At 34.8% G+C, this 9,508-nt stretch overlaps 1 long non-coding RNA gene across 1 annotated transcript; it reads right to left on the bottom strand.

Annotated features, from left to right (window-relative positions):
• Positions 1-3,687: 3,687 nt before the first annotated feature.
• Positions 3,688-9,142, bottom strand: LOC103515432. The gene is made up of 2 exons (XR_541703.3): positions 8,531-9,142; positions 3,688-3,914 (listed from the first exon to the last, which is right to left on the bottom strand). It is a non-coding gene; the product is annotated as an uncharacterized LOC103515432 (long non-coding RNA).
• Between the last annotated feature and the right edge of the window lie 366 nt (positions 9,143-9,508).

Genomic DNA, 9,508 nt, shown 5'->3' with positions numbered 1-9,508 from the left:
CCTCACCCCCCCTCCCTGTCCGATAGTGACGAGGGCGTCAAATCCCTTTTCACATACCTACAGCACATCAATATGTACCATCTGTTATAAATACCGAGAACCGGCGTGAACGACCTGGGATTCCAGTGTTAAAACGCCTTATTCGAAAAAAAAAAAAAAAAAAAGGAAAATCTAAAACTAGTATTGTGGACATGTTTGTGTCATGCTTACGAAAGATTTATTCATATACACTTGGGAAATGCTTCTCGCAGATTTTCTAAGTAACAGGTAGCTCCTAGATGGGTTACCATTTCGCTATACTAGTGTGACCACGGAGTTTCGAATTTGAACTTAAGATCGTTCGTGATACTTTCTGCAAATTTGGAAAATTAGAACAATGTGCAGCATGGCGCTTATACCTAACAGTTAATTGGCATGTTCTGCGAGTTGATTTGCGTGTAAATGAACATTTTGTCATGCGAAGGCAATTAGACAGGCCCACCGTTTCGTCGAAAGTCAATTAAGCTAGAATTTGCCTCCAACATAGATTCTCTAAACCTTACCTCAATGTACGATTAATGGGGATCATGTACTTTAAATAGTTTTAAATAGGCGTTCGCGACGACTATCATTAGATATTGGTAATTTACATCTCATTAGGTCGTCAGATTGATTAACTGGTTAATTCTAAGTTAATTCTTGCCTAAATACTTTGAGACTTTAGCTGAGTACGCTAATAGTCGTAAATATACTACTTCATATATTTAATAGCTTTTTTAATTCTAGTTCAGATACTTTTGTGTTAATCATGGACAAAAATATGAGGCGTAAATTACTTGGGGCACTAAGTATTTTCTTCCAAAGTCTTACCGGATCAAAGAAACTTCCATTAAAAGAAGAGTTGATATTTTGAAATTCCAAGGAGATTAATCGGAATCCCACCTGGGCTCCAAAAACTTCCAAAAAATTGCTGGTCTATGAAACAAAACCTTCTCCGTTAACAGTTGTGGATAAATTTGACGAAGATCTATGAATAGTAAATCAATACTCGTGACCTTTCCAAGCGATATGATATGCGATAAAACATTAGAGGCATTAAAATATGATTTGAATGTGATACCTATGTTATAGAAGGTATAACATTTTGATATGTTAAAGTTTAAAGAAGATCCATGTCAAAATTTACATATTTATCTCCGGGTTTAGAATGCGGGTATGAGTTGATGTGTGGTTAGAAGGCGAATGCTTCCTCAGAACAAGTGCCGTCAGGTTTGCGGGTATTTGAAAAGTTTTGTTGGGAGTTTACAATAGGTGTTTTACGTTTTTCTTCGACTATTTCATGTCGGACTGTCAAAAAACTTGACTGTCGAAAATTGGGAAGAGGAAGAATTCTGTAAAAGACTCGTTTACATTTGCGGATTTCTCTATGAAATTCTAAAACTTCCCTTATCTTCCAAACCCACATGCAAAATAACGAATTTGAACATCATCACAATCTCACAATGTCGAAGTTTTTTTAATCAATAATAATCAATATTGTGTCAAATAGCAAGTTTCATTGTGACGTCATAATCATTACTGTTAGTGGATGTGCCAAATGTACCTTTAATTTAGATTTCTTCATCTTTCAAATTTGAAAATTACCTATATCTTCATTTACGTCATGATTAAAATGAACTCGTTTTGACCTCCCTTTTCGAAATACATTGGTATTTTCAGCATATAAAAATCATTACTGTTAGTGGATGTGCCAAATGTACCTTTAATTTAGATTTCTTCATCTTTCAATTTGAAAATTATATCTTCAATTACATCATGATTGAAATGAACTCGTTTTGACCTCCCTTTTCGGAATCCAATGGTATTTTCAGCAGATAAAGCAATGTGAGATTCCCGCTAGTACAAGCCTGACAGGGTATGCTAATATCTACAATATACCACCTATCCCATGTCTAATAGACCATGTCATACATAGCATACATGGTATACCAACCAAATCGGGTATAAATAACGAATGAAGTCAAATTTTTGGGTGTGATGATTTTCACTGGTTAGAGAGACTTTTGTTTTAGAGGTAATTATTGAGCTGTTTTCTGAGGTATTGTTGAGTAAGCTTCACAACAGTGGTGTGGTTGAAAGTAGGTATTTTTGGTAGGAGAAACGTCAATGATTTGAATGTCAATTTACGTAGTGTTGTTAGTGGATGTGACAAATTCACTATTCAGTGAGCGTCGTTCGTGGATGTGCCAAATTCACCAGCCATTAAAAGATGGAAACGACAATTTTTGGTTTTTCCTTTGAAAAAATCTTTGAAAAATGCTTATTCATAGAAGGTAACCAAGCTAAAGTTTTCACACCACTGAGGTACTTTGGACCCAACAATGCAAAGTTAATACTTTCCACAACATACTTGATGTGTATGTAACTTATGAACGCAATGTACCTAAGGTACACCTACCAAACCGAATATTACACTTAATACCTACATCCTGTACCTCCTTTCTATGTACGTTATTCTTCCTAATTACCTAATAATACCTATGTCATGTCCTACTATCCTCACAGATAAGGTGCCTATATTGACAGATCCTATACAAAGGTACTTTTACTGACGGAATTTGTACCTATAATGACCGAACTTGTACCTATATTGACAGATCCTACACACAGGTACAGGTATACGTTATTCTTCCTAATTACCTAATAATACCTATGTCATGTCCTACTATCCTCACAGATAAGGTGCCTATATTGACAGATCCTATACACAGGTACTTTTACTGACGGAATTTGTACCTATAATGACCGAATTTGTACCTATATTGACAGATCCTACACACAGGTACAGGTACCTACCTATACTGACGGAACTTGTACCTATATTGACCGTAGGATTTGGTTATGTAAATTTCCTCTCTGTTATGTTTGCTCGGAACGGTGTGTCTTCTAAATTAAGCATTGTGTGGCCATGACTAATTAGACTCGTGCTGGACAAGTACCAAACTCGGACACCTTCGGAATACTATCCTAATTTGAAGACTCGATTCCTGCCTGGGGGCGGACTTTATGTCCTATTCAATCCGGCCCTCTCAGTGTTTCATATTTTTTTATGTGGCCCTTGGTAAAGAAACTTTGCCTATCCCTATCTTAAGGAGATGAGGTTCGTTCTCGGTCTGGCTTACTCCAGGATAGGTGTCTTCCTTCGTTCTTTGATTTGGGGACGATAAGACCTTAGTAACTGGTTACAGTTCCATTTATCAAACCTCCTAAAAACTTGTCTAGGACAACATCGACTAAACACTACTCGACAGCATAAATAGGGTAATTTTATTTCTTCGCCAGTGGAAGAACAATTTTCCAGGCAGCATTTTTTTTTTTTCACTAGAGCAAACATGTATACAAAAGCTCTCTCGAGAGCCATTTCCTCTACTTCTATATGGAGTATATGGCTTTTCTCACGTTGTTTTACGTTTTGCTCTGCACTTTACACTTTTCTATTGTTCTGTAGGGTTTCCTCCATTGCTTCGTTGAAAAACCAATTGACATTATTTCCCCCATTTTTTTCATTATGGATTCTTTTTTTCTGTTTATTCTACTTATTCAGTTTAGAATTCCAAGCTAACCTTTAACCTTCACTACTTAGTTCAAGTTTAAATTGATTTTTTTTTTCTATAACTTCCAAGTACCCACGACAATTAAGGATTCTCATGTAAAAGATAATGACTCCCCGATAATTTAATCATAGAGATTAGAAAAAATTAACCGTACCGTTTTTTTTTTTTAAATCCGTTGAGTAGTTTCTGAAATATACGAGTGCAAAGTCCCCTTTTTTCAAGGGAGCCTCCGGTGATTTTTTTTTTTTTAGTGCGCAGTTTGGCAACACTGTTCTTGCGGATTTTGTAGCTATGGTGACGTGATAGCTACAAAAAGAATACCTCGAAAGCATAAATAGGGTAATTTTTTTTCTTCGCCAGTGGAAGAACAATTTTCCGGGCAGCTTTTTTTTTTTTCACTAGAGCAAACATGTATACAAAAGCTCTCTCGAGAGCCATTTCCTCTACTTCTATATGGCTTTTCTCACGTTGTTTTACATTTTGCTCTGCACTTTGCACTTTTCTATTGTTCTGTAGGGTTTCCTCCATTGCTTCGTTGAAAAACCAATTGACATTATTTCCCCCATTTTTTTCATTATTGATTCTTTTTTTCTGTTTATTCTACTTATTCAGTTTAGAATTCCAACCCAACCTTTAACCTTCACTACTTAGTTCAAGTTTAAATTGTTTTTTTTTTTGTTTCTTTTTTCTTTTTTATAACTCCCAAGTACCCCCGACAAATATAAACAAATTTTCCTCCTTGAATTTTGGGTCCAAACGGGTTTTTGGGCCCTCCATCATACATACACCTATGAGATTTATTCATGTCCAATGGACATTGTCCATGGTGTGGTACTTGAATATTTGCTCTAACGGATGAGCTAGTACTCGTGTCAATATGAATGACACTAAGTCACTGTCCTGTCCGTCAGGAAAACAATGTCCAATATTCTCTTCATCCACTAGTTCTAGCATGTCCAACACTATCTCATCAATGCTTCCAGTGTCAATGAGCTTCATTACGTTGCTTGTGAGCTCATCTTTAATTTCAATATCTAATACACAATATGAATGACACTAAGTCACTGTCCTGTCCGTCAGGAAAACAATGTCCAATATTCTCTCTATATTCTCTTCATCCACTAGTTCTAGCATGTCCAACACTATCTCATCAATGCTTCCAGTGTCAATGAGCTTTATTACGTTGCTTGTGAGCTCATCTTTAATTTCAATATCCACAATACGTCAAGGCACGCTTTACCGTCAGACCTTGCTATGACATGGGCATGTATTAAATCCATGTACATACTATGTATATCTGTGTAGCTATGAAATAAGTAACAATTATGTACTTACTATGTCTGTGTATTACCATATGTATATTGTCTAGTAACTCCAGGAATATTATGTTTTCCAACTCTAGGATGAAAAAACTACTTTGGTGTTTTTTAATTGGTTTAGTTCTTCTGCTTTTTCATGATGGACTCTTTCTGGTCGGTTTTTGTCATCATGATCGTCACTTTCTGCTTTTTGGTCGGCATTACGTGATCAGTTTCGGGTATTGCTCCTACTTCATTGTTTTCTTTGTCAATATGTATAATATTTAGACACATCATATTTTTCATTATTACCTAGGTATTTTTATTAATTTCGTTTTCCAAAAGAGACCGATGCTATACCTTTTTTTTTTGTAATATTTTTCTCGTGTCACTTCCTTTATACATTACATATCAGGTTTTTCTTTATTGTGCAATAGATTATGATGTAAGAATTCAGCAGTCGTGCTTTTCATGTTCATTTCTTCATTATTTAATTTTCATTTTCTTTAGCATTTTTCTAATGGGAGCATCATGGAATAGTCTGAAAAATTTTATACATTACATATCAGGTTTTTCTTTATTGTGCAATAGATTATGATGTAAGAATTCAGCAGTCGTGCTTTTCATGTTCATTTCTTGTATTTAATTTTCATTTTCTTTAGCATTTTTCTAATGGGAGCATCATGGAATAGTCTGAAGAAATTTTGAGTTCTTCTTCAAGATGTAGAATCTCTTCTACATCCGTTTCCGAAAGAGCATTATTAGATTCTTCCAAAACTTTCCATATTTCTCTATCTGCTACTCAACAAAGTTTTTTCTCGCCAAAACAGCAAAAACTCCAGTTTTTTTCTTCCAAGTTTGAAGTTTGGCTTATAGCTTGAGCTCAAAACTGCACTTTTCCAAGTTTTTGAAAGAACTTGGTATTACCAATGTAGATACGAGTATTGTGCAAGTTTTTAACAATTTGCTATTTCCAAGTACCCAATTTTTTTACGATGAAAAACAATCCTAATGAAGTAATAAACAGTAAATTAAGACAAAGTTATGACGTTTTTGGCATCAAGCAAACATCTTTTGTATGTAGTTTATTTCTAGTTTCTGCTTCTAGGGTAGTAAAGGTACTTGAACAATTTTGATGAGTTTGAAGTTTGTCTTATGGCTTGAGCTCAAGACTGCACTTTTCCAAGTTTTTGAAAGAACTTGGTATTACCAATGTAGATACGAGTTTTGTGCAAGTTTTTAACAATTTGCTCTTTCCAAGTACCCGATTTTTTTACGATGAAAAACAACCCTAATGAAGTAATAAACAGTAAATTAAGACAAAGTTATGACATATTTGGCATCAAGCAAACATCTTTTGTATGTAGGTATTTCTAGTTTCTGCTTCTAGGGTAGTAAAGGTAGGTAATTGAACAATTTTGATGAAAAATACAACTTTTCTGTCCAAATATTATAGCAAGTTTCTAAATAGCATGTTTGTGTTTCATCGCTCGGTGTTTTTACTTTTCCTCTTTCATAGGTACTCTTGTTCAGGTCCTTGCTATAATAGTTTTCTTGCCTGTGTCATAGCATGCCCAATTGCCCATCCTGTAGTATGTTTTGTGAATCTCTGATGTTCCTGAGAATTTCCTATTAACATCTTCAAACAGCTACAAAGGCGCTTTGTTTTAAATAGGGCGACGACTATGGAAGATATTGTAACATCTCCATTAGGTCAGATGAAACGTTAAATCGAAGTAAATTCTTGCTAAATACTTTGAGACTTTAGGCTGAGTACGTAATTTCGTAAATACCTACTCATATTTAATAGCTTTTTTGAATTCTAGTTCAGAAATACTTTTGTTAATATGACAAAAATATAGGCGTAAATTACTTGGGCACTAAGTATTTTCTCCCAAAGTTTACCGCTCTTTCATAGGTACTCTTGTTCAGGTCCTTGCTATTATTAAGTTTCTTGCCTGTGTCATAGCATGCCCAATTGCCCATCCTGTAGTATTATTTGTGAATCTCTGATGATCCTGAGAATTTCCTATTAACATCTTCAAATAGCTACAAAGGCGCTTAAAGTATTTCCGTATCCATGTAGAAGGGTATCTAATTATTTATTAAAATGCATCAATTTGGCATATTTACTGAAGTATGTCAAATCTGGAAACGACTTTTCCTGAAGTATTTTTAGGATTTTTTTTTTACTCTCCCTAAAATTCTTTCTCTCCCCTTCCTAGTTCTTTCTCTCTCTCTTCCTAGCTCTTTCTCTTTCCCTCTCCCTCCCTATCTAGCTCTCTCTTTCTCTCTCTGCTTATTATTCGTTGTACTCAAGTACCTACCACTTGACAATTTATTTTTTCGCAGAAACCATCTTTTTCTCTCCCCTTCCTAGTTCTTTCTCTCTCTCTTCCTAGCTCTTTCTCTTTCCCTCTCCCTCCCTATCTAGCTCTCTCTTTCTCTCTGCTTATTATTCGTTGTACTCAAGTACCTACCACTTGACAATTTATTTTTTCGCAGAAACCATCTCCAGAAGAGAGAGAGAGAGAGAGAGAGAGAGAGAGAGAGAGAGAGAGAGAGAGAGAGAGAGAGAGAAATGGTAACATTATTATTTGTGAATTTCTATTAGACGTAGGAGAGTAAAATGGTGGCTCTAATCATGGAAAAATTAGAAATTATCATTCCATACCTAGATTGCCTAGCATTTCTATTAGACGTAGGAGAGTAAAATGGTGGCTCTAATCATGGAAAAATTAGAAATTATCATTCCATACCTAGATTGCCTAGCTTCAGGACGTAGAATTGGCACATCCACTAAACAAATGGAAGGATCAAAGGAAAATCTCTGTAGCTTAATGTCCATACGAATAAAATTGACTTTTTAGTCGTTGCTAACTGAATTCTTCCATAATGAGGTGTAAAAAAAAATAAATAAAAGTACAGGTGGCACTTAGTACCTATATCTAGGGAATTCACAAAAATACAATTAAAAAACTTTAATATTTCTTAACTTCACCACAAATTTAATACCTAATCTTGAAATTTCCATCTTTAGGGTAACGAGACCAAAGAGTGACAACCTGAAAACAGGAGCCGCCCCCTTCTAATAGAACTTCACAAAATTCGAAATTTTTTCAAGTGCTCCCAAGCTAGGTACAAGATTTCGAATAATTCTTATCATTAAAATTATGTACACAGATTAGAATACTTCTGGCTTGTAAATTAAATTGCCTGTATTACAAGTCTTGTAATACAATAGTTTGATGAAACGAGGCCCAGGACGTAGAATTGGCACATCCACTAAACAAATGGAAGGATCAAAGGAATGAATGAAAATCTCTGCAGCTTAATGTCAATAAGAATAAAATTGACTTTTTAGTCGTTGCTAACTGAATTCTTCCATAATGAGGTGTAAAAAAAAAAAAATAATAATAATAAAAGTACAAGTGGCACTTAGTCTATCTAGGGAATTCACAAAAATACAATTAAAAAACTTTAATATTTCTTAACTTTACCACAAATTTAATAATCTTGAAATTTCCATCTTTAGGGTAACGAGACCAAAGAGTGACAACCTGACAACAGGAGCCGCCCCCTTCTAATAGAACTTCACAAAATTCGAAATTTTTTCAAGAGCTCCTACAAAAAGAATACCCAAGCCAAGCCGACATCAGAGTTCAAGGTTCAAGTTTATTCCATTTTGTTTTCCAGAAGTGTTTGTTTTGTTGTTTTTTGGAATTTAATTTTGAAGTCATCTTTTGTTCCCAAATATTACAAGTGATTTAAGTTAGTAGCATAAAGTACATTTTATTATTTAAAACTTTGAAAACGCTGTTAAATTGAAATGGAGCCGGGTTTCGTGGAATGCCTTGATGCTTTTCTTAGAATCAGTAACTTGATTAACTTGAATCACAGGTGGTAGCTCATTGAGCGTATCCATCAGATCCATGTTTAAAGGAAAAATAATACTTTAAATGTAGATAGTAGACCTATTTGTTGTACCTAGGTAAGTACTTGTTTTTGTTTCATATTATTGAAAAAAAGAAAAAGAAAATAAATAGCATATTTATCACAAATTTGAATGATTAAAGCTCCCGCCAGTGTGTTAGTAGTACCTTGTAGCTACGGTGACGTCAGATCGGAAAAAAATATTTCATTTTTTTCAGGGCTCAAAAAATCGAAAACTACTTGTCAAAATTAAAAAATAATTTCGCTATATTTTTTTATATTTTATTATCTTTGTGTTAAATAAAAAATTGAAAATCATGAGAATTGTTAATTATAAACAAATTTTCCTCCTTGAATATCGGGTCCAAACGGGTTTTTGGGCCCTCCATCATACATACACCTATGAGATTTTTTCATGTCCAATGGACATTGTCCATGGTGTGGTACTTGAATATTTGCTAACGGATGAGCTAGCACTCGTGTCAATATGAATGACACTAAGTCACTGTCCTGTCCGTCAGGAAAACAATGTCCAATATTCTCTCTATATTCTCTTCATCCACTAGTTCTACCATGTCCAACACTATCTCATCAATGCTTCCAGTGTCAATGAGCTTCATTACGTTGCTTGTGAGCTCATCTTTAATATCCTGCACAGAAATTGAGAGAGAGGGCAGAGGGGGG

The sequence above is a fragment of the Diaphorina citri genome, unplaced genomic scaffold (assembly GCF_000475195.1).
Source record: "Diaphorina citri unplaced genomic scaffold, Diaci psyllid genome assembly version 1.1 scaffold1340, whole genome shotgun sequence".
In the NCBI taxonomy this organism is placed as follows: Eukaryota; Metazoa; Arthropoda; class Insecta; order Hemiptera; family Psyllidae; genus Diaphorina; species Diaphorina citri.
Note: the sequence above shows the minus strand (reverse complement) of the source record. Positions and strands in the feature narration are given on the sequence as shown.